At 42.4% G+C, this 26541-nt stretch overlaps 1 long non-coding RNA gene across 1 annotated transcript in view; it reads right to left on the reverse strand.

The window, feature by feature from the left end:
- Positions 1-6329: 6329 nt before the first annotated feature.
- Positions 6330-26541, reverse strand: part of LOC135320783 (uncharacterized) — a 37668-nt gene continuing 17456 nt past the window's right edge. The window contains exons 4-5 of the long non-coding RNA XR_010380116.1: positions 14914-15482; positions 6330-6369 (exon numbers count right to left, since the gene is read on the reverse strand). This is a non-coding gene — a long non-coding RNA (uncharacterized LOC135320783). The remainder of the gene's footprint in view (positions 6370-14913; positions 15483-26541) is intronic.

Genomic DNA, 26541 nt, shown 5'->3' on the forward strand with positions numbered 1-26541 from the left:
GATGACCTTCCCCTAGATGCAGCATATGCTGGGTTTATGTCTTCTCTGGGATGAAGGGAGTGTGGTAAGTGAGAGGAAACTTTGACTGAACTTGAATATGTACTAGCCCTCAGTTTTTCAAGAGAGTATAGGTAAATATTAAGTCAGACAGTGACCTGAACTCTAAAAGTCGTGAAAGACTTTAAAGAGATAGATTTTGTGGACCCTTCTATCTCTTCAGTCAAGCAACGGGTGCACGATATTTTGGGGGTGCACACTTGGTTGTGTTAAATTGCTTTACCCAACATGATCGGATGATTAAGCGTTTTCATCACTGATAGAAGAACACCTGCTTTTCAATAGCCTAGCACAGCTGCAGCAGGGTTCTCATAGCTAAAATGCCTGTATGTGCTTTTGGAATCAAGCCTAAATGTATACATTTTGTTTGGTTTTTCTTGTACTTTCCTAGAGAGGAATGTTACCCCTTGAAATGCCAACATTGGCCAGTATGTGTCATTGGGAGTATAGGGCACCACATGCACAATGGAATCCCAGGATCTCGGTTATTTCATGGTTTCAATAGGTAATTCATGTTTCCTGTTGGTGTTGGAGGCTTCAACAGTAAAGAGTTGACATGTCCCCTTCAACATTTTGGACTGCGATTTTACTTTCTATCTGTCTACATTTTTCTTAGAGCTGACATGATGTTACAAAAATTGACAAGTCTGACTTCTAGGTAAATTTAGTACGTTTCAAACACTAACTACATTTTCATATAAATCCCAAAACATGTAAATCAATTCTATTAACCTTCCTAAAAACTGCAACTGTGTTATCAACACAATGTCAACATTGGAGTCTTCGGGCAATCCCTCCAACCATGGCTTTAGTAAAACAGAGCTAAACAAACATCACATATCTGTGAATTACATCTGGATAGTGTTGATTTATCGATGCCCAGGTGGCAGAGAACCAGTGCAACCTGCCCTCACTCCCTCCCATGTACACAGCAATGTAAATTTCCACTCACCCAGCCCTTGGCACAGGACACTTTCCGAAGAGTGGTCTGTTACTTCCAAAACAGGCTGAGGCCTCAGATAACCTGGAAGCAGGAGAAGGCAAAGTAGAGAATGGAAATCTGTGCAGGATCTGACCTCTGCTGATGGAGCAGCAAAGGTGAAACTCTGTTTTACTTGGACGCACACTCTCAAGTAGACAGCACACATGGGACTGTAGGTAATGCGCTGAGTGTTAGAAGAGTGCACAGCAGATGCTTGGCTGACATAACTCATAGAAATCAGCACAAAATATCCCCAAAATTGATTCTGAGACCAAGATCCGATCTGCCAAATTTGAGCTGGCAGTGGCAGTGGATATTGAGGTATAGAGCTACAGATAATGACACACGCTGAGTCTCAGGGATCTGGAGTGCATTATGGGGTATGGTGGGTTCTATCAACAGAGCAAACCGACCTGGTACCCCAGTAAGAAAGCAACCACATTGGCGTGTGTGGTTTAGTTTTTCAATATGTGCCATGGCCACATCCACTGCACCTTGCAGGCCCAGGATCAATTTGGCATTTTGCCAATAGAGCACGTGTGGGGCTCAACTAGAGAAGCCGTGCATCTGGTCTGAGGGATTCAGTGGCCCTTGGGTTTGAAATCAGTATTAAAAGCTTTAGGATCTGCTACAGTCCGAACCTGGACAGGGATTACGGATTGGTTTGAGGAAGAGAATTCGGTACAGCTCTGTGGTTGCATTCGTGCACCATTGACCCAAGGATGAGGGATCAAGGAAGAGTGGTCAAGGTCCACAACGTGAGAAGTTGAAGCATTTCCTTCAGCATTATCTCCCAAATGCAGATGCTACATTTTGGATGGCACTGACATGGTACTGCCCAGAGGACAAAAAGATCGGTCTGCCGGATCATTCCAGCAGTCCCTGATATATGACATCCATACATATGTTTCCACTGGTGTTTCTTTAGACAGAGAAACTCTGGGAAGTACTGGTAACATTGGGACATTCCCATGGCAATACAAAGCACAAGCGCACTCTCAGTTTGCTGTTTTGGAAAGACTCCAATATGACGTACAGCAGAATGCCGAGCTGAAAAACTTTAAGCTTCAATTCCAGGAGAGGCAATGTACTCTGCACTTTCAGAATTGTGAGGTAAGTGCAATAAAACGAAGTTTTACTAATTGAAATAATATGGTGTGCTCATCACAACAAAGGAAACACCAGCAATTAAAGATATACCAGACAACACACACAGGAACAGGACATGGCATCAATGCCTAGGGAAAATTGTCCTCACAGAAATATCATGGAACTTTGTACACCCAATGGTCTAAAATTTTCTCTTAACAAAGCCCTATAAATCTACATTAGATACCTGATATTACTTGACCAGTAGAGATAAAGAAGTAGAGTAAAAGAAACAGGAAGTACCATTTTCAGTTCCAAAGAGTTTGAAGGCCCAAAAAATAAGCTTTCAAACATCTAGAATTCAAAACGCTACCAGAGCAAGTATTGAAAACAAAGGGGAGGAAAACATGAATACAACAGTGTCTCAGAATCACAAAAGGCAGTATACCAGGAAAGGGGAAGAGATATTCTAAAAACGAGCAAATAATATCAGAAAACACAAGGATGAGACAATACCAGGGCTAAAGTCAGTCCAAAGCAGACTTGATAATGCAGATGGACTCGTGAAAGACTGTGAAGACAGGGGAACAAAAAACCCTCGATCAAAAAAATACATAGAAAAAGTAGTGCAAACCAATGCAAACATTGCTGTTGAAGCCTGGGGTAAGACAAAGCATGAAAGAGTATGATTCGTAAGAGTCCCAGATGGAAAAGCAAGATTAACAAAAAAAAGCCTGAAAAGATAATTGTAGAAAAGTGAGACTGAAACTTGCTGAAAGACAAGAAAGAATCATCTATACGATTTCAGGAACTACACAGCGTCCAAAGAGTTGGAATACCAATAGACCAACTTGCAGCTGTATAATTCAAATCAACAAAGTTCATGATCACTCCAGTGATTTAAAATGCATCTAGAGGAAAGCAATTTAGTCACAACAGAACCTCCAGTGGGCTTTCAGCTCATATCTCGGCAGAAATATTGCAGAACAGGGAGGAGTGCAAGGACATTGGCCATATCCTGAATGAGAAAAAGCTGTAATCATGGGTAGCCTATGCCACATGACTGCCATTTCTAATAACGGCAGACCTAGGGAAATTCACAGACCAGCAAAGCTTAAAAGAATTCAGCAGTTCAAAACTTATCCTAAAAGAAAGATTGTGAATTCTACCCTGAAAAGAAAAGTAGCAAGATGAAATGGAAATAAGAAAAACCATTATTGGAAGTGCACGAAGAGCGTTCGTTACAAACAAGAAACAAGAAGAAGGCAAGGAGGACATGAAAGCCATAAGATGGGAGAGGGTAGCAGGAAATCATAGGTGATTTTAAGCACTATCTTAAGTGATTCACATATATGACTCTCTGATTGAAGCAAACGGAGTGATGCATGGCCTAATGTGTTTGCAAAACCAACCACAAGCAAACAAACAAACAATCAAACAAAAAAACCGACACCAAAACGATACGGTTGGCTGACATATACCAGAGAAACCATGAGTATTCAAAACAAAATACTCAAAGTGATGTCAAGGATCATTCAGCACGCATCGACCCAGTATCGCCGCTTAAATGTACTCAACACACTTGAATTCAGAACACAGACGCGTGCATTAATATTCATAAATATTGATTAAAAAGAGCATATCGTGACCTAACCCAAATGCCGATTTTGAATAAGATTTGGTCATAGTCCTTGATATAGTCTTACAATTCTTCCAACAGCAAGAATGAATGCCATATTCTACCCTAAGTAGAGAAGAAACGGCATAAGCCTATAACAAAGGCAAGTATCTCTTCAAAACTGTACTAAGAGCAAACGAGACAGACAGTAAAGTGCACATTGGGATTGGTTTCATTTCTCGGAATTTCAGCCCTCATGAAAAAAATGGATCCATTTTCTGAGAGCATGGGTCTTTCAGCAGAAAGCAACTGACGGATATGTATTTTGGGTGAATGGATATTACACAAACATGAGTTTCCTTTAGTGGGGTCTCTGTGTACTGTGAGCTGTTAGAAAGTTTCAAGACGTGTGAAACCATAAACTAAAACTGTACACACTTCCCTCCGTTTGTACTGTATATACAGATCTGAACCAAAGGAAAGAGGGAAGATAAAAGGACAATGGCACGCTAGTGGATAGAATCACATTTAACTTAGGAACCTCTCGTGTGATGCAGCCCCTCCCCCAACAGTGACAATATTCAGCAACCATTGGGGATGGCAGTTACCGGTTGGATTCTAGGTGGAATCTTGGTGTGTACCGCGAGGCTTGTTGTGGCTGGTGGATACAAGGTAACTGGGCAGAATTCTGTGGGTGGATCAGTGTGATGGAGGGGCTGCCGCCCTTTGTGGAGTTTGGCTTAGGTCTTTTGTTCGGGACGCTGTGTAAGTTCGAGATAATGCTGCTGCCCAAAGACCTAAGTTCACGGGTAAGTTTCCAGAATCTGACAGGGCAGACAGTGGAAGATCTGCCTGTCATCAGCTTACTGGTGAGGCTCCGAGGTACTTTCAGACTTGCCCAGTCCTGTTGACGTCGACTTTATGGGAGACACGAAGAGAAGCTGGCAGAAAAGTTGGCTGCACAGATTGAAGAGAGATGCGAACATATTGATGAGAGTTGTTCCGCTACAATGGAGAATACCGGCATGGAGACAACTCTAGAGAATACCAGGCTCGAAAGGCATTCTTGAGACCTACTGAACCTCTGTGATACTTGCAGAAACATTCGGAGTGTCAACGTGCAATTGAGAAAGTCACTCAATTCTCTGCTCCAAGAACGGCTCCACGATTCCTGACGTCTAAAAGAGAAGAGATGGCAGAGATGATAAAAGCGCTCATGTTCTTGGAACAGGTCATGTGAATCCACAGGCCCCAAGGGGCATTTACAAACCATTCAGACCAAAATGCACCAAGCCCAGGTAAGCCTTTTCCCAGGTTTGGTCCTTGCTATCAAGCACATGCTCTTCCCTCCCCTCCACCAGGCATCCATTTTAAAGGATGAGAACTTGAGCTGCAATGAAGCCAGTAGGAGAAGAGCAAGCCCCTCCTAGAATCAGAGTTCCTCCATCTTCACCCTCTGTGAACAATAGTGAAATCTTTAAAGGTCAAATACTCTCGCCTAAAATAGTTAGGTATTGGATACTTAGGTCAAACAAAGAAATGATCACCTTCCCCTAGATGCAGCATATGCTGGGTTTATGTCTTGTCTGGGGTGAAGGGAGTGTGGTAAGTGAGAGGAATCTTTGACCGAACTTGAATATGTACTAGCCCTCAGTTTTTCAAGAGAGTATATGTAAACCTTATGTCAGAGAGTGACCTAAACTCTAAAAGTCGTGAAAGACTTTAAAGACACAGGTTTTGTGGTCCGTCTTTCTCTTCAGTCAAGCACCGGGTGCACAATATTTTTGGGGTGCACACTTGGTTGTGTTAAATTGCTTTACCCAACATGATCGGATGATTAAGCGTTCTCATCACTGATAGAAGAACACCTGCTTTTCAATAGCCTAGCATAGCTGCAGCAGGTTTCTCATAGCTAAAATGCCTATATGTGCTTTTGGAATCAAGCCTAAATGTATACATTTTGTTTGGTTTTTCTTGTACTTTCCTAGAGAGTAATGTTACCCCTTGAAATGCCAACTTTGGCCAGTATGTGTCTTTGGGAGTATAGGTCACCACATGAACAATGGAAACCCAGGTTCTCGGTTATTTCATGGTTTCAATAGGTACTTCATGTTTCCTGTTGGTGTTGGGGGCTTCAACAATAAAGAGTTGACATGTCCCCTTCAACATTTTGGACTGCAATTTTACTTTCTATCTGTCTACATTTTTCTTAGAGCTGACATGATGTTACAAAAGCTGACAAGTCTGACTTCTAGGTAAATGTAGTACGTTTCAAACACTAACTTCATTTTCATATAAATCCCAAAACATGTAAATCAATTCTATTAACCTTCCTAAAAACTGCAACTGTGTTATCAACACAATGTCAAAATTGGAGTCTTCGGACAATCCCTCCAACCATGGCTTTATGTAAAACAGAGCTAAACAAACATCACATTTCTGTGAATTACTTCTGGAAAGTGTTGATTTATTGATGCCCAGTTGGCAGAGAACCAGTGCAACCTGCGCTCACTCCCTCCCATGTACACAGCAATGTAAACTTCCACTCACCCAGCCCTTGGCACAGGACACTTTCCGAAGAATGGTCTGTTACTTCCAAAGACAGGCTGAGGCCTCAGATAACCTGGAAGCAGGAGAAGGCAAAGTAGAGAATGGAAATCTGTGCAGGATCTGACCTCTGCTGATGGAGCAGCAAAGGTGAAACTCTGTTTTACTTGGACGCACACTCTCAAGCGGACAGCACACATGGGACTGTAGGTAATGCGCTGAGTGTTAGAAGAGTGCACAGCAGATGCTTGGCTGACATATCTCATAGAAATCAGCACAAAATATCCCCACAATTGATTCTGAGACCAAGATCCGATCTGCCAAATTTGAGCTAGCAGAGGCAGTGGAAAATGAGATATAGAGCTACAGATAATGGCACACGCTGAGTCTCAGGGATCTGGAGTGCATTGTGGGGTGTGGTGGGTTCTATCAAGAGAGCAAACCGACCTGTTACCCCAGTAAGAAAGCAACCACATTGGCGTGTGAGGTTGAGTTTTTCGATATGTGCCATGGCCACATCCACTGCATCTTGCAGGCCCAGGATCAATTTGGCATTTTGCCAATAGAGCACGTGTGGGGCTCAACTAGAGAAGCCGTGCATCTGGTCTGAGGGATTCAGTCGCCCTTGGGTTTGAAATCAGTATTAAAAGCTTTAGGATCTGCTACAGTCAGAACCTGGACAGGGATTACGGATTGGTTTGAGGAAGAGAATTCGGTACAGCTCTGTGGTTGCATTCGGGCACCCATGACCCAAGGATGAGGGATCAAGGAAGAGTGGTCAAAGTCCACAACGTGAGAAGTTGAAGCATTTCCTTCAGCATTATCTCCCAAATGCAGATGCTACATTTTGGATGGCACTGACATGGTACTGCCCAGAGGACACAAAGATCGGTCTGCGGGATCATTCCAGCAGGCCCTGATGTATGACATCCATACATATGTTTCCACAGGTGTTTCTTTAGACAGAGAAGCTCTGGGAAGAACTGGTAACATTGGGACATTCCCATGGCAATAGAAAGCACAAGCGCACTCTCAGTTTGCTGTTTTGGAAAGATTACAATATGACGTACAGCAGAATGCCGAGCTGAAAAACTTTAAGCTTCATTTCCAGAAGAGGAAGTGTACACTGCACTTTCAGAATTGTGAGGCAAGTGCAATAAAACGAAGTTTTACTAATTGAAATAATATGGTGTGCTCATCACAACAAAGGCAACACCAGCAATTAATGATATACCAGACAACACACACAGGAACAGGACATGGCATCAATGCCTAGGGAAAATTGTCCTCACAGAAATATCATGGAACTTTGTACACCCAACGGTCTAAAATTTTCACTTAACAAAGCCCTATAAATCTACATTAGATACCTGATATTACTTGACCAGTAGAGATAAAGAAGTAGAGTAAAAGAAACAGGAATTACCATTTTCAGATCCAAAGAATTTGAAGGCCCAAAAAATAAGCCTTCAAACATCTAGAATACAAAATGCTACCAGAGCAAGTATTGCAAACTGAGTTGAGGAAAACATGAACTACAACAGTGTCTCAGAATCACAAAAGGCAGTATACAAGGAAAGCGGAAGAGATATTCTAAAAACGAGCAAATAATATCAGAAAACCCAAGGATGAGACAATACCAGTGCTAATATCAGTCCAAAGCAGACTTGATAATGCAGATGGACTCGTGAAAGCCTGTGAAGACAGGGTAACAAAAAACCCTCGATCAAAAAAATACATAGAAAAAGTAGTGCAAACCAATGCAAACATTGCTGTTGAAGCCTGGCGTAAGACAAAGCATGAAAGAGTATGATTCGTAAGAGTCCCAGATGGAAAAGCAAGATTAAAAAAAAAAGCCTGAAAAGATAATTGTAGAAAAGTCAGACTGAAAATTGCTGAAAGACAAGAAAGAATCATCTATACGATTTCAGGATCTACACAGTGTCCAAAGGAATTGGAATCCCAATAGACCTACTTGCAGCTGTATAATTCAAATCAACAAAGTTCATGATCACCCCAGTGATTTAAAATGCATCTAGAGGAAAGCAATTTAGTCAAAACAGAACCTTCAGTGGGCTTTCAGCTCATATCTCGGCAGAAATATTGCAGAACAGGGAGGAGTGCAAGGACATTGGCCATATCCTGAATGAGAAAAAGCTGTAATCATGGGTAGCCTATTCCACATGACTGCCATTTCTAATAACGGCAGAGCTAGGGAAATTCACAGACCAGCAAAGCTTAAAAGAATTCAGCAGTTCAAAACTTATCCTAAAAGAAAGATTGAGAATTCTACCCTGAATAGAAAAGTAGCAAGATGAAATGGAAACAAGATAAACCATTATTGGAAGTGCACGAAGAGCGTTCGTTACAAACAAGAAACAAGAAGAAGGCAAGGAGGACATCAAAGCCATAAGATGGGAGAGGTTAGCAGGAAATAATAGGTGATTTTAAGCACTATCTTAAGTGATTCACATATATGACTCTCTGATTGAAGCAAACGGAGTGATGCATGGCCTAATGTGATTGCAAAACCAACCACAAGCAAACAAACAAACAATCAAACAAAAAAACCGACACCAAAACGGTACGGTTGGCTGACATATACCAGAGAAACCATGATTATTCAAAACAAAATACTCTAAGTGATGTCAAGTATCATTCAGCACACATCGACAGAGTATCGCAGCTTAAATATACTCAACACACTTGTATTCAGAACACAGACGCGTGCATTAATATTCATAAATATTGATTCAAAAGAGCATATCGTGACTTAACCCAAATGCCGATTTTGAAAAAAATTTCGTCATAGTCGGTGATATACTCTTACAATTCTACCAACAGCAAGAATGAATGCCATATTCTACCCTAAGTAGTGAAGAAACGGCATAAGCCTATAACAAAGACAAGAAGCTCTGCAAAACTGTACTAAGAGCAAACGAGACAGACAGTAAAATGCACATTGGGATTGGATTCTTTTCTCGGAATTTCAGCCCCCATGAAAGAAATGGATCCATCATCTGAGAACGTGGGTGTTTCAGCAGAAAGCAACAGACGGATATGTCTTCTGGGTGAATGGATATTACACAATCATGAGTTTCCTTTAGTGGGGTCTCTGTGTACTGTGAGCTGTTAGAAAGTTTCAAGAAGTGTGAAACCATAAACTAAAACTGGACTCACTTCCCTCCGTTTGTACTGTATATACAGATTTGAACCAAAGGAAAGAGGGAAGATAAAAGGACAATGGCACGCTAGTGGATAGAATCACATTTAACTTAGGAACCTCTCAATTGATGCAGCCCCTCCCCCAACACTGACAATATTCAGCAACCATTGGGGATGGCAGTTACCGGTTGGATTCTAGGTGGAATCTTGGTGTGTACCGCGAGGCTTGTTGTGGCTGGTGGATCCAAGGTAACTGGGCAGAATTCTGTGGGTGGATCAGTGTGATGGAGGGGCTGCCGCCCTTTGTGGAGTTTGGCTTAGGTCTTTTGATCGGGACGCTGTGTAAGTTCGAGATAATGCTGCTGCCCAAAGACCTAAGTTCACGGGTATGTTTCCAGAATCTGACAGAGCAGACAGTGGAAGATCTGCCTGTCATCAGCTTACTGGTGAGTCTCTGAGGTACTTTCAGACTTGCCCAGTCCTGTTGATGTCGACTTTATGGGAGACACGAAGAGAAGCTGGCAGAAAAGTTGGCTGCACGGATTGAGGAGAGATGCGAACATATCGATGAGAGTTGTTCCGCTACAATGGAGAATACCGGCATGGAGACATCTCTAGAGAATTCCAGGCTCGAAAGACATTCATGAGACCTACTGAACCTCTGTGTTCCTGCAGAAACATTCGGAGTGTCAACGTGCACTTGAGAAAGTCACTCAATTCTCTTCTCCAAGAATGGCTCCACGATTCCTGACGTCTAAAAGAGAAGAGATGGCAGAGATGATAAAAGCACTCATGTTCTTTGAAGAGGTCATGAGAATCCACAGGTCCCAAGGGGCATTTACAAGCCATTCAGACCAAAATGCACCAAGCCCAGGTAAGCCTTTTCCCAGGTTTGGTCCTTGCTATCAAGCACATGCTCTTCCCTCCCCTCCACTCAGGCATCCATTTTAAAGGATCAGAACCTGAGCTGCAATGAAGCCAGTAGGAGAAGAGCAAGCCCCTTCTAGAATCAGAGTTCCTCCATCTTCACACTCTGTGAACAACAGTGAACTCCTTAAAGGTCAAATACTCTCGCCTAAATTAGTTAGGTATTGGATACTTCGCTCACACAAAGAAATGTTGACCTTCCGCTAGATTCAGCAAATGCTGGGTTTATGTCTTGTCTGGGGTGAAGGGAGTGTGGTAAGTGAGAGGAATCTTTGACTGAACTCGAAAATGTACTAGCAATCTGTTTTTCAAGAGAGTATAGGTAAATATTATGTCAGACAGTGACCTGAACTCTAAAATTCGTGAAAGACTTTAAAGACACAGGTTTTGTGGACCGTCTTTCTCTTCAGTCAAGCACCGCGTGCACGATATTTTGGGGGTGCACACTTGGTTGTGTTAAATTGCTTTACCCAACATGATCGGAAGATTAAGCGTTCTCATCACTGATAGAAGAACACCTGCTTTTCAATAGCCTAGCATAGCTGCAGCAGGGTTCTCATAGCTAAAATGCCTGTATGTACTTTTGGAATCAAGCCTAAATATATACATTTTGTTTGGTTTTTCTTGCAGTTTCCGAGAGAGGAATGTTACCCCTTGAAATGCCAACATTGGCCAGTATGTGTCATTGGGATTATAGGGCACCCACATGCACAATGGAAACCCAGGTTCTCGGTTATTTCATGGTTTCAATAGGTACTTCACGTTTCATGTTGGTGTTGGAGGCTTCAACAGTAAAGAGTTGACATGTCCCCTTCAACATTTTGGACTGCGATTTTACTATCTGTCTACATTTTTCTTAGAGCTGACATGATGTTAAAAAATTGACAAGTCTGACTTCTAGGTAAATTTAGTACGTTTCAAACACTAACTACATTTTCATATAAATCCCAAAACATGTAAATCAATTCTATTAACCTTCCTAAAAACTGCAACTGTGTTATCAACACAATGTCAAAATTGGTGTCTTCGGACAATCCCTCCAACCATGGCTTTATGTAAAACAGAGCTAAACAAATATCACATTTCTGTGAATTACATCTGGAAAGTGTTGATTTATCGATGCCCAGTTGGCAGAGAACCAGTGCAACCTGCGCTCACTCCCTCCCATGTACACAGCAAAGTAAACTTCCACTCACCCAGCCCTTGGCACAGAACAATTTCCGAAAAGTGGTCTGTTACTTCCAAAGACAGGCTGAGGCCTCAGATAAACTGGAAGCAGGAGAAGGCAAAGTAGAGAATGGAAATCTGTGCAGGATCTGACCTCTGCTGATGGAGCAACAAAGGTGAAACTCTGTTTTACTTGGACGCACACTCTCAAGCGGACAGCACACATGGGACTGTAGGTAATGCGCTGAGAGTTAGAAGAGTGCACAGCAGATTCTTGGCTGACATAACTCATAGAAATCAGCACAAAATATCCCCACAATTGATTCTGAGACCAAGATCCGATCTGCCAAATTTGAGCTAGCAGAGGCAGCGGAAAATGAGGTATAGAGCTACAGATAATGACACACGCTGAATCTCAGGGATCTGGAGTGCATTATGGGGTGTGGTGGTTTCTATCAAGAGAGCAAACCGACCTGTTACCCCAGTAAGAAAGCAACCACATTGGTGTGTGAGGTTGAGTTTTTCGATATGTGCCATGGCCACATCCACTGCATCTTGCAGGCCCAGGATCAATTTGGCATTTTGCCAATAGAGCACGTGTGGGGCTCAACTAGAGAAGCCGTGCATCTGGTCTGAGGGATTCAGTGGCCCTTGGGTTTGAAATCAGTATTAAAAGTTTTAGGATCTGCTACAGTCAGAACCTGGACAGGGATTACGGATTGGTTTGAGGAAGAGAATTCGGTACAGCTCTGTGGTTGCATTCGGGCACCCATGACCCAAGGATGAGGGATCAAGGAAGAGTGGTCAAAGTCCACAACGTGAGAAGTTGAAGCATTACCTTCAGCATTATCTCCCAAATTCAGATGCTACATTTTGGATGGCACTGACATGGTACTGCCCAGAGGACACAAAGTTCGGTCTGCGGGATCATTCCAGCAGGCCCTGATATATGACATCCATACATATGTTTCCACTGGTGTTTCTTTAGACAGAGAAGCTCTGGGAAGAACTGGTAACATTGGGACATTCCCATGGCAATAGAAAGCACAAGCGCACTCTCAGTTTGCTGTTTTGGAAAGACTCCAATATGACGTACAGCAGAATGCTGAGCTGAAAAACTTTAAGCTTCATTTCCAGAAGAGGAAGTGTACACTGCCCTTTCAGAATTGTTAGGTAAGTGCAATAAAACGAAGTTTTACTAATTGAAATAATATGGTGTGCTCATCACAACAAAGGCAACACCAGCAATTAGAGATATACCAGACAACACACACAGGAACAGGACATGGCATCAATGCCTAGGGAAAATTGTCCTCACAGAAATATCTTGGAACTTTGTACACCCAATGGTCTAAAATTTTCACTTAACAAAGCCCTATAAATCTATATTAGATACCTGATAGTACTTGACCAGTAGAGATAAAGAAGTAGACTAAAAGAAACAGGAAGTACCATTTTCAGTTCCAAAGATTCTGAAGGCCCAAAAATAAGCTTTCAAACATCTAGACTGCAAAACGCTACCAGAGCATGTATTGAAAACTGAGGTGTGGAAAACATGAAGTACAACAGTGTCTCAGAATCACAAAAGGCAGTATACCTGGAAAGGGGAAGAGAAACTCTAAAAACGAGCCAAATAATATCAGAAAACCCAAGGATGAGACAATACCAGGGCTAAAGTCAGTCCAAAGCAGACTTGATAATGCAGACGGACTCGTGAAAGACTATGAAGGCAGGGGAACAGAAATCCCTCGATCAGAAGAAGACATAGGAAAAGAAGTGCAAACCAATGCAAACATTGCTGTTGAAGCCTGGGGTAAGACAAAGCATGAAAGGGTATGATTCGTAAGAGTCCCAGATGGAAAAGCAAGATTAACAAAAAAAAGCCTGAAAAGATAATTGTAGAAAAGTCAGACTGAAACTTGCTGAATGACAAGAAATAATGAGGTATACGAATTCAGAAAGTACACATACTAAAAAGTTGGAAACCCAATTCATCTACATTCAGCAGTATTATTCAAATCAACAAAGTTCATGATCAACCCAGTGATTTTAAATGCACCTACAGGAAGTTAACTTATTCACAACACTACCTCCAGGTGGGTTTCATCTTATATGTCGTGAGGAATATTGCAGGATAGGAAGGAGTGACAGGACTTATACCAAATCCTGAATAAGAAAAAGCTGCAATCTATGGTAGCCTATGCTACAAGATTGCCATTCCTATTATACGCAGAGCTAGATAATTTCTCAGACCAGCAAATCTTAGAAGAATTCAGCAGTTAGGAATTTATCCTTAAAGGAATATTGAGAATTCCACCCTGAATCGAAAAGTAGCAAGTAGAAATGTAAATAAGAAAACCATTATTGGAAATGCAAGAAGAGCAATGAGTTGCAAAGAATAAACAAGAAGGCAATGAGGAAATGAAAATCCTGAAGATGGGAGTGGGGAGCAGGAAATCATAGGTGATTTTCAGCACTATACTAAGTTAATCAGCTTACATGACTCTCTGAAGCAAACGGAGAGATGCATGGCTTAATGTGTTTGCAAAACAAACAACAAGCAAACAAACAATGAAACAAATAAACACAAAAAGTGTACGGTTGTCTGACATCTATCCAAATGAAACATGATAATTCAAAATAAATTACTCAAATTGATGTCAAGGATCATTCAGCCTGCATTGACCCAGTATCGAGGCTTGCATGTAATCAACACACATGTATTCAGAAAACAGATGCATGAATTAATTTTCATAAATATTGATTCGTAAGAGCATATCGTGGCCTAACCCAAATGCCGATTTTGAATAAGATGGAGTCATAGTCCGTGATATAGTATTACAAGACTTCCAACAGAATCAATGAATGGCATATTCAACCCTACGTAGAGAATAAATGGCATACACCTATAACAAAGACAAGTAGCTCTGCAAAACTGTACTAAGAGCAAAAGAGACAGACAGGAAAGTGCACATTGGGATTGGTTTCACTTCTAGGAATTTCAGCCCCCATGAAACAAATGGATCCATGTTCTGGGAGTGTGTTATTTCAGCAGAAAACAACAGATGGATATGCATTGTGGGTGAATGGATATTACACAAACAAAAGATTCTTATAGTGGGTCTTTGTGTAATGTTAACTGTTAGAAAGTTTAAAGACGTGTGAAACCATAAACTTAACATGGACAGAATTCCCTCCATTTGTACTGTGTATACAGATCTGTACAAAAGGATAGAGGGAAGAAAAAACGGATCATGGGACACTAATGGAGAGAATCACATTTACTTTTGGAACCTCTCGTCTGATGCAGCCCCTCCCCCAACACTGACAAGATGCAGTAACCATTGGTGATGGTAGTTACCGGTTGCATTCCAGGTGGAATCTTGGTGTGTTCCACCAGGATTGTTGTGGCTGGTGGATCCAAGGTAACTGGGTAGAATTCTGTGGGTGGATCAGTGTCATGGAGGTGGTACCGCCCTCTATGAAGCTTGGCTTAAGTCTCTTTTTCGGGAATCTGTGTAAGTTCGAGATACTCGTGCTGCGCAATTGCCTGAGTTCACGGGTCAGTTTCCAGAACCTGAAAGGGCATACAGTGGAAGATCTGCCTGTCATCAGCTTACAGGTGAGGCTCCGAGGTACTTTCAGACTTGCCCTGTCCTTTAGAATTTGACTTTATAGGAGACATGAAGGAAGCTGGCAGAAAAGCTGGCTGCACGATTTGAGGTGAGATGCAAACACATTGATGAGAGTTGTTCTGCTACAATGGAGAATACTGGCATGGAGACTTCTGTTGAGAATACCAGGCTCGAAAGACATTCATGAGACAAATTGAACCTCCCTGATACTGGCAGAAACTTATGGAGTGTCAACGTGAACTTGAGAAAGTCACTCAATTCTCTGCTCCAAGAACTGGTCCAAGATTCCTGACATCTAAAAGAGAAGAAATGGCAGAGATGATAAAAGCGCTCATGTTCTTGGAAGAGGTCGTGAGAATCCACACGTCTCAAGGGGCATTTATACACCACTCAGACGACCAAGCACAAGGCACAGGTAAGACTTTTCCCAGGGATGGCCCTTGGTATCAATCACTTACTCTTCCCTCCCCTCCCTTCATGTATCCATTTCAAAGAATCAGCACTTGAGTTGCAATGAAGCCAGTAGGAGCTGAGCAAGCCCCTCCTAGTATCAGAGTTCCTCCTCCTTCACATTCTGTGCACAACAGTGAACTCCTCCTTTGTCAACTACTCTCGACTAAAATAGATTGGTATTGAATTCTTCGCTCACACCTTGAAATGATGATCTTCCCCTAGATTCAGCAAATGCTGGGCTTATGTCTACTTTGGTGTGAAGGGAGTTTTGTAAGTGAGTGAATTTTTTGCCTGAATATGGATATTTATTTATCCTAATTTTTTCAAAACAGTATTTGTAACTATTATAATTCAGTTATTGAAATGAAGTGTAATTGTTGGGATAGATATGTAGTGACACTTTTTTTGTGGACCATCTTTTCCCTTCTGTCAAGTCCCAGGAGCAGGATATAATGTGATTGCTGTATTTTTTGGGTTAAATTGCTTTTCTCAACATAATTAGTCGATTAAACATTCTCATCTTTGATAGACGAGCACATGATTCTCAATAGCCTAGCAAAGCTGCGGCAGTGTTCTCATATCTATAATATCTCTAAGTGCTATTGAAACCAAGCCTATGTAAAAATACATTGTTTGGGTTTCTTTGTGGTTTCCTAAATAATAATTTTTCCCCTTGAATCGCCAACATTGACCAGTATGTGTCATTATTAGGAAAGGGCACCACATGCACAATGGAAACCTAGGGTTGTGGTTGTTAATGGTTCTAAGAATTATTTCACTGTTTCTGTTAGTGCTGGAGGCACCAAGAGAAAACTGTTGACCTGCCTCCTTCTTGACTTTTGGCTGCTAAATTATATTTTCTGTGCATTTTTCTTATTTGGATATTTCATGCTGGTACCTAAATTTGGCAACACTGTCTTATAGTTAGATTTAGTATGTTTCTAAAACTGTCTTTATTTTGATACGTTTCCCATGTATGTAATTCAATTCTGTTTATTATTTGAAAGTCTGCAACTGAGGTATGAACACATTGTCAGACCTGGAGTTTTCGGACACATCCTCCCACAACTGATATACAGAAAAATAGCTAAACAAGAATCAAGTGTCTGTGAGTTATGACTAAATTGTGTTAATTTATCCATGCCAAACTGGCAGAGTACCAGTGCAAACTTCGCTCACTATCTCCCATGTATACAGCAAGATAAACATACACTCTCCCAGCCCTTGGCTCAGGAACCCTGCTGAAAAATGCCCAAACATCTCTTACTTCAAAAGTCAGAAAATTCTCACATAACCTGGAAAGAGTAGAAGGCAAATTAGAGAATGGAAATCAGTGCAGGACCTGACCTTTGTTGAGGGAACAGTAAAGGGGAAACTGTGTTTTACTGGAATGCACACTCTAAAGTGGACAGGTCATTTGAGATGGAAGACAATGTGCTGAGGGTTAAAAGAGTGCATAGTGGACGTTTGGTTGACATATCTGAAAGCAATAATCACAAAATTTCTCTGCAATTCATTCCCAGACCAATACTCCACCTGTTAATTTTGAGCTAGGAGTGCCTGTGGAATCTGTGTGTTAGGGCTGTGGCTGATGTCACAAATTTATTCCCAGGGGTTTGGAGATTGTTTTGGGCTGTGGTTGGTACTATCTAGAGAACAGATCTGCCTGGGTCCTCTCTTAATATTAAATCTGCTGGCATATGTGTTGTGGATTAGCTTAGTAACCCAGGGCCTTAGTCACAGTCTTTCCACATCCATGGTATAATTGCTCATTTTCTCCATAAAGGAGAAATGGGTCTCATTCAGAGCCATCTTCATCTAGTTTCTAGAATCCAGGGCAATTTATTGTTGAAATCAGATTCTATAGCCCAAGGATCTGAAACTTTCATAGGCAGGATTGAAATTTCTTATTGTCCAAAGCAGAGGTTTTTGAAATGCCTCATGTTTGCCTTTGAGTTCCAATGCCTTATTGCAAGAGTTCTTGGAGCAGAGATCTGCTGAACAATATGTGAATTTGAAGCCTTTCCATCAGACTTGACTACCACATGCTAATGCAACAATAGTTGTGGTGCTGACCCAGTACTACACTAAGGACCCAACTGTGGCACTGCACGCTTCAACAGGTTCTAATGTGTGACATCATTAGATTTGTTTCCACTTTTGTTTTTGTTTGCAGAGAACGTGAGGGAACCCATTATAAAATTTTGACTTTTCCGTGGCAATAGTAAGGATGAATGCACTTTCATGAGAGTGTATTGGAACCATTCCCTATCCACATATCCAGCCGGCAGCCCAGAAACCATTTGGAAGCCTGTATTCCAGCAAAAATTACTAGTCCCAGCACTGTCAGAGCTATGATAAGCATTTAACCAAAATGACACTCTGCTAACTTTACTAGAGTAGGTTGTATTCACCACAACAAAAACCACACTAACAATCATAGATATAACAGGCAACAGACACAGAAGGATTGCATGGCATCATTACATACCAAAAACAATCCTCAAAGCATTAATACTAAATGTGCACAGAAATGATTTCACTTACAAAAGCTGTTCAAGTCTATAATAGATAACTGATAATCCTTAACCCATAGCGATAGAGAGATATAATAAAGTTAAAAGAACCATTCCAAATTTTCAAAAGACAGGAGTCTCCTAAAAGAACATCCAATGTATTAGACCACCAAAATTTACTAGAACATGACTTGAAAAGGGAGGACATAAAAACACTGAAGGAAATCTTGAGTCTATGAATACAAATGCAGGCTAGTATAAATGGAAAGAGAAACACTTTAGATGAGCCAAATAGAATCAGAAAACTCAACGGTGAGAAGAGCTAAGCTAAAGACAGTCCAAATCGGACTAGATAATGCAGAGGAACAAATAAGTGACTTCGAAAGCAGGATAACCGCAATCACTCAGTCAGAACACGACATAGAAAAGCAAGTGAAAACCAATGTAAGCAAAGCAACTGAAACCTGGGATAAGTGAAAACATACCAGTCTATGACTCATAGGGATCCCACATGGAAAAGAAGAAAGACAAATGGTTTGAAAAGATATTTGAAGAAATCAGACTGAAATTTTCTTAAACCAAAGATAGAACCAGCTATCTCAACACAGGAAGCACAGAGGGTCCAAGCATAATGAACCCCAGTAGGCCTACAATAATATATATTCTAATTTAAATGGCCAAAGTTGATAATAAAGAAATGATTCTAAATGCACCAAAATAGAAACAAGTGCATTGCAAGAGAAATTTCTAATGTCTTCAGCTGATTTCTCAATAGATAGATTGGTAATTTTTTCTTCCCTCTTTCATTTTGTGTTGATCTCTATTCCAAGAACTGATGAAAGGCAGATTCCTTCAGTCTAAACAAGATGAGTTGGCAGAGATTCTAAAAGTGTTCAAGTTCTTGGAAGAGGTCATCAGAATCAACACATCTCAAGGGGCTTTTTCAGACAATACAAGAGACCATGCACCAAGCCCTGTTTATACTTTTCCCAGGAGTGGGCCAATGTATTAAGACTTGCTGTTCCTTCACACTAAACCAGCCATGCAGGTATACCCTCATTCTGCTACTGCAGTTGAATTAGAGCCAGGTCCAATTTTACCAACACTGTAGGGAGAACCTGAGCCTGCTACTGCAAGAGACACAGCACTGTGTCCCATTTCACCAATCTTTCAAGGAGACCCTGAGCCTATTCCTGCAGGTGACTCAGAGCCAAATCACATTCCACCAGCTGTGTAGGAAGAACCCCAAGCCTTCACTTACAATGGATCCAGGAATGTGTCCAATTCCACTAGCCTTGTAGGGAGACCTTGAGCCTATTCCTGCAGGAGAACCAGATCTCTGTCATATTCCACCATCCCTCCAGGAAGATGCAGGGCCTCCTCCTGCAGGAGACTCAGGAATGGGTCCAATTTCACCAGTCCTGCAGGGAGACTGAGCCAATTCCTGCAGGAGACCCAGGACTGGGTCCCATTCCATCAACCCTGCACTAAGACCTTGAAGTGGGTCCAATTCCACTAGCCTTGCTGGGTGACCCACAAGCTTGATCCTGCAGGAAAATTAGAGATATGTCATATTCCAGAAGCCCTGCAGGAAGACTGAAAACCTGCTCCTGCAGGAGACCCAGGAATGGGTCCAAATCCACCAGCCTTGCTGGGAGAGCACAAACCTGATCCTGCAGGTGATACAGAGCAAGGTACAATTCCAACAGCCCTACAGGGATATCCTGAGGCCACTTCAGCAGGAAACACATGACTGGGTCACATTCCAATACCCCAGAAGGGAGACTGTGAGCCTGCTACTCCAGGAAAACTAGGACTTCGTCCCATTCCACCAAACCTGCAGTCAAACACTGAGACTGCATCTGCAGAAAACACAGAGCGGGTCACATAACACCAGCCCTGTAGTGAGACTACAAACCTGCTCCTGGGGGAGACCAAGCCCTTCACAGAGAACATGAGCCAGCTCCTACAGAAGAACAAGAGTTGTGTGACATTCTACCAGCTCTGCAGGTAATCCCTAGGCTTGCTCCTGCAGGAGACAGACATCCCAGTCCAATTCCATCAGCCTTTCCAGGGAGAACCCCAGCTTCCTCCTGTAGAAGAGCCAGAACTAGATCTCATTCCACCAACCGTGCATGGAAACACTGAGCTTGCTCCTGCAGGATACCCACAGCCAAGTCATATTCCACAAACCCTGCAGGGAGACACTGAGCCTGCAATTGCAAGAGATCGAGGACTGGGACGAATTCCACCAGCTCTGCAGGGAATCCCTCACCTGCTCCCATAGGAGACTAAGAGCCATCAGTTCTGGTGGGGTCCCTAAGCCTGCATCTGCAAAAAATACTACAGAGTGGAGTCACATTCCACCAGCCCTGCAAAGAGAACAGAACCTGCTGCTGCAGGAGACACAGGACTAGGTCCCATTCCACCAACCTTGCAAGGATACCCTGAGCCTTGGACCAAGGAATGGGACAAATTCTGCTAACCTTCTAGGGAGACCATGAGCCTCTCCTGCAAGAGAACCAGAGATGGGTCATATTACAGTATTCTTCCAGGAAGACCCAAGGCCTGTTCCTGCAGGAAATGCAAGAACAGGCCCAATTCCTCCAGCCTGAAGGTAGAGTCCAAATCTGTTCTGGCAGGTGACCCAGAGATGGGTCCCATTCCATCAGCCCTGCAGGGAGACTCTGAGCCTTCTTCTACAGGAGACCCAGGAATGGGTCCCATTAAACCAACCCTGAAGGGAGACACAGAACCTACACTTGCAGGAACCACAGAGCCAGGTCACATTCCATCAGCCCTGTAGTGACCCCTGAGCTGGGTCCAATTACACTATCCTTGCAAGGAGACCCTGTGCCTATTCCTGAAGCAGAACAAGTGATGGGGTCATGTTCCAACAGCCCTGCAGGAAGGCCTGGAGCCTGCTTCTGCAGAAGACCCAGGACAGGGTCTGATTCAACCATCCCAGCAGGGAGAAAACTAGCCTGCTCCTGCAAGTGACCAAGGTCTGAGTCATATTCCACTAGCCCTGTAGGAAGAACATAAGACTGCTGTTACAGGAAACTCAGAGCCATGTGCCATTCCAGCAACACTGCAAGGAGAGTCTGAGCCAGCCCCTGAAGGAAACAGAAACCCAGTCACATTCCACAAGCCCTGCAGGGATACCTGAGCCTGCACATGCAGGAGACCCAGGCCTGGGGCCAATTCTACCAGCCCTGTGGAAAGACCCTGAATCAGCTCTGGCAGGAGACTAAGAGCCATGTCACATTCCACCAGCCCTACAGGTAATTTATCAGCCTGCTCCTGCAGAAGACCCAGAGCCAGGTCACATTCCATGAGCAATGCAGGGAGACTTAGAACCTACACCTTCAAAAGACCCAAGAATTGGACCAATTCCAACAGCACTGCAGGGAGACCATTAGCCAGGTCCAATTCCACTAGCCCTGCATAGAGACCCCGAGCATGCTCCTGTAGGGGACCCAGCACTGGGTCTCATTCCACAAGGCTTGCAGGGAGAAACTCTGCCTGTTTCTGCAGGAGACCAACAGCTGAGTCACATTTCACCAGCCCTGAAAGAAGACCCCAATCCTGCACCTGCAAGGGACCTAGGACTGGAACAAAATTGACTAGCCCTGTAGAGGGACCCTGAGCCTGCTTCTGCAAGAGAATCAGAGATGGGTCATATTCCATCAACCCAGCAGGGACAGTCTGAGCCTGCTCCTGCAGGTGATACACAGTAGGGTGAAATTGCAAAACCTCACAGGGACACCATGAATCTGCTGCTGCAGGAGAAAAAGGATGGGGTCTCATTCCACAAGCCTTACAAGGAGACCCTGAGCCTGGTCTTGCATTAGATCCTGAGCTGGATCCTGCATGAGACACAGGACTGGGTCCCATTCTACCAACCCTGCAGGGGAACCCGAACCTGCACCTGCAAAAAACACAGAACCGTGTCACATCTCACCAGCTCTGCAGGGAGACTGTAAGACTAGCCCTACAGGAGACCTAGAGACAGGTTACTTTACCAGTCCTGCAGGGAGACCCTGAGCCTGATCTTGTAGCTCCTCCTGCACTTACACACACACTTCTATGAAACCCAGAGCCAATTCAGGCATCACCACCACTACGGGCTGAGATGCCTCTGCAAACACCAACACTGTCATCTAATTCTCAGAATCAACCCACTCCCAGACCCGAACTTTACTTCCCTTCTCCTGGAATCATTTTTGTTTGTTTTTTCTTGTAATTTCCTTGTTTTCTTTCATGTCATTTAGAGTATCATCTATTTTTATGTTTTAAGTTTACAATAATAAAATTTAGATGTTTTTTCCATTTTAAATTGTGCAATTCAGGAGCATTAAGTGCATTCACAATGCTGTGTAACCATCATCACTGTCTAGTTTCAGACTGTTTCTTTCCTCATAATAAAACCCTTTATCCAAAGCACACATTCTCTTTTCTCCCTCCCCCAGCCCCTGACAAGCCCTAATCCTATTTCTTTCTGTGTGTCTTTCCCTACCCTGGATGTTCCCTATCAATGAAATCATACAAAAGGTGGCTGTTTGTGTCTGCTCTCATATTTTAACAAGGGACTGGTTTTTTTTTTTTAACTTGAAGTAGCATTTTGGTTATTTGAAAGGGAAACCCAGGGGGATTAAACATGAGATGTACAAAATGAAAATTTTAGTAACTATGTGCATAATCTCGAGATAGGCACTGCTATTCTATGTGTGAAACCAGAGCCAGAAGGGAGATGCTTAGCTGTTCCTGTGGCAAAACATAAACTACAAAATAAAAAATAATAATATTCAAAAGCCATGAAAGTCAAACCACAACCTGGAAAAATCATTTTTCATAACCTAAAGTCAGAGAAAGGTTTCACATCCCTGTGGTCCAAAAACTTCTTGAAACACTGTGTTCTAAACAGAAACAGAACAAACACATGCAATTCCAACAAGAGGCAATGCAGGTGGCCAGTGTATATTAGAGGTGCTTGACCTCTCACGTGAGGATGCACACAGATGTACACACTTTGGAGACAGCATTGGTCACCATCACACTGGCAGGAATTTAGCCTGGTGACAACCAGCTCTAGTGACATGAGGAGGCAGAGGCCACAGTAGATCCCCTGGAGGGAAGAGTGAGCAGACAATCCTCTCTGGGAGAACAGTATGCAGGATGAATTACAGTTCCACAAGTTCACCACTTTCCGAGTAGTGCTGATGCTTAGTGTTGATCATACTAAAATTCTTGCACAATTTTTCAAAGACGTCTTTTCAAGGATGTTCATCACAGTTCTGGTTTAACTAGTAGGAGATTGGAAGCAACACTAATGTTCATGGAGAGGGGGTGGGATTCATCAGTTCTGGTTCACATGGAGGAATGATTGTTGTGCAGCTGGAAAAATGACTGCTAGGTCTTTACCTGATGTCAAGGAAGCCCTCAGTTTGGATGCTTGTTAATCCATCATCTACATCCCAGATGCCATCTATGACCACATATGTGTCAAATCATCATAGATGTAAATGAATCTTGTGGTGTGTGAGAGACAGAGGCAGAGAGAATAAGAGAGATAGAGACTGAGAGATGTTCAACAAGCCATTCATGACGGTCACTTCTGGGGGTGGGATTTGCAAATCTCTGCACTTTTCCTTTAGGCAACATTTCAAGTGTTCATAATGTATCTATATTGCTTTACTAATTCTAAGGTATTTAAAGCATATGTTACTTGAGATTCATTCATATTGCATCCACAGCATAAAGTTTATTATTTTTATTTTAAAGTATTTGTTACAAGTACCATCAGCATTTATGAGAGTAAAATGATAAATTCTAAAGAATTAAGAATCAGATAAAGAACAAAACCTTTTGGTGACTCAGACACAGGCCAGCTAGTTGGCAGCAAATGGCAGGGTGGGACAGGTTTCTCTAGAAGGTTGTGTATGTTCTGAATCAGCATCCAATAGAGGCAAGGAAAAATTACGACATGTACGCTGGAAACTACAACAGCTTGTTGAGAGTAATTAAGAAAGACCTAGCCCTATTTTAAAATTTGAAGGAGCCAAAGTGACAGAGTAGACAGTCTCACAGCTTGACCTCTCCCACAAATACACAAAGAATTACATCTAAAAAACATTGAATTGCACAGAAGCCTCCTGAATTCTGGCAGAGTGTCTCTCATTTTGAAATACAGGAAGATTCTCACAAAATATGGTAAGGAATAAAAAGAATAAAGACAAATTCTGTGCAGGACTGATCCTGCAGGGAAAAAGTAGCATAGGAAGAAAGGCACCCTCACACTGGGACACAACCTCTCTAGCTGGGAGATCAGCTAGAAAAGAAGCAGAGCTTCCAAGGTTTGGAGGAGACAGTGGCAACTGCATGGCAGGCAGAACTGGGGAATACTGACACAGAGGGTCCCTGTGATGACGAGCCCTAGACATGAACTAGCAGGGATGAGCCAGGACTGGCTACTGGAGTCAGTGAAGAGCCCAGGCAGAGGGCTGGGTCACACTGCAGAGAGGCAGCATCAGGAAACTAGAGGGCAGTGTGAGCTCTGGCTGTGTGTGTGTGTGTGTGTGGAACAGAACAGACTGAAACTCTCATAAAAAAGCACCAATGTTGGTATAATGGGGGAGGAATGACGCATGGCTGTGCCAAAGTTACTTTCTCCACTTGGCTCCATTGTTGGTGTGTTCTCATGAGAAGAGAAATGGGGCTTGGTCATAGCCAACACTGCTGCACAAAGGCAGAGCTGAATGTTGAATCCATATCCTGTGCCATTGCAACTTCACAGGCGGGACTGAGATTTGTTTACAGCCCCAGGCAGAGAGGGTGGATTTGCTCTCTCTGGTCACTTTGTGGATCCACACCTCTGGGACTTACAGGCAGTGAGTGGAGTTCTGACTCAAGAAGGGTGGCCAGTGAGGGTATTTACAACAGGGTGGTGTATGGTTCCATATGTGGATGCAGGATTGGGGTTTGAGCTGAGCCTGTAGTGGACCACAAATTCATGTGTGTGACTACACACTTGCTAAGGCAGGTCCAAGGGACTGACACTGCTGGATCTGCACTGATGTTTCCTGGGGCTCAGAACCTGAGGGGTACCAGAGTAGGTGGCTGACATTCCCATAGCTAAAGCAGGGATAAAGCCAACATCAACAAATAGTACTTTGTAAATCTGCATAACAAGTGACAGACAACACCACAGAGGGAACTCCCCAGTGGAAATCTCCTGCCTATTTTTCTTCACAACTGAAGTGCTCCCACCTTGCCTACTACACACCACAGCTCAGAAACGGGTCTAGAAGAAATACATAGAGCCAGAGAAATATAAGTAAATAAAGAAGCCGAGGAACCACTTTCAATTAAAAGAACAAGAGAAATCCCCTGAAAGAACAAACAGTAAAATAGACTGATAGTCTACTAGACTTCAAAAAGGGAATGATCAACACACTGAAAGAACTAAAAGAGATTATCAATAGAGACAGAAAACTTTGAAAAGAAAATTTAAACTATAAAGAAGAGCTAGTTAAAAATAGAAAATTCAACTACAGGCAATCAAAAACAGACTAGATAATGCAGAGGAATGAATAAATGAATTAGGAGACAAGATAAAAGAAATAACCCAATACAGCAGACATAAAAGCCAATAAAAACCAATTAAAGCAAGATAATATAAAGTGCGCCAGCCTATGCATAATAGTGGGTCCCAGAAGGAGAAGAAAGAGAAAAGGGGATTGAAAATATAGTTAAAGAAATCATGACTGAAAACTTTCCAAACCTTAAGAAGGAAAGAATTATCCAAGTACAGGAGGCACAGAGGGTCCCAAACAAGAAGAAACCAAACAGACCTACACCAAGACATATTATAATTAAAATGGTTAAAGTTAAAGATAAAGAAAATATTCTAAAGGCAGTGAGAGAAAAACAAAATGTTAGTTACAGGGAGCCCCATAAGCATTCAGCAGTTTTCTCTACATAAAAACTTCTGGCCAGAAGGGAGTGGCAATATATATTCAAAGTCCTGAATGAGAAAAGGCTGCAAACTAGGATATTCTATCTAGAAAGACTCTCCTTTAGAACAGAAAGAGAGAGAAAGAATTTCACAGACAAGCAAAACTAAAAGAATTCAGCAGTACTAAATCTATGCTAAAAAAAAATTGAAAGTTCTAATCTAAATAAAACATAAACAGGAAGCTATAGAAATTAGGAAACCATAATTGGAAATGCAATAAATACAGTGAATTGCAAGGGAAAACATGAAGATATAAATAAGTCAGTAAGTCAATAAAGAAAGCAAGAAAGAAAGAGAGAATAGCAAAATCATAAAAGGTGAAAGAGGAGAGCAAGAGAATATAGATTTTGTTCCCTTTCTTTTTTTTT

The sequence above is a fragment of the Camelus dromedarius genome, unplaced genomic scaffold (genome assembly GCF_036321535.1).
Source record: "Camelus dromedarius isolate mCamDro1 unplaced genomic scaffold, mCamDro1.pat HAP1_SCAFFOLD_121, whole genome shotgun sequence".
Lineage (NCBI taxonomy): Eukaryota > Metazoa > Chordata > Mammalia > Artiodactyla > Camelidae > Camelus > Camelus dromedarius.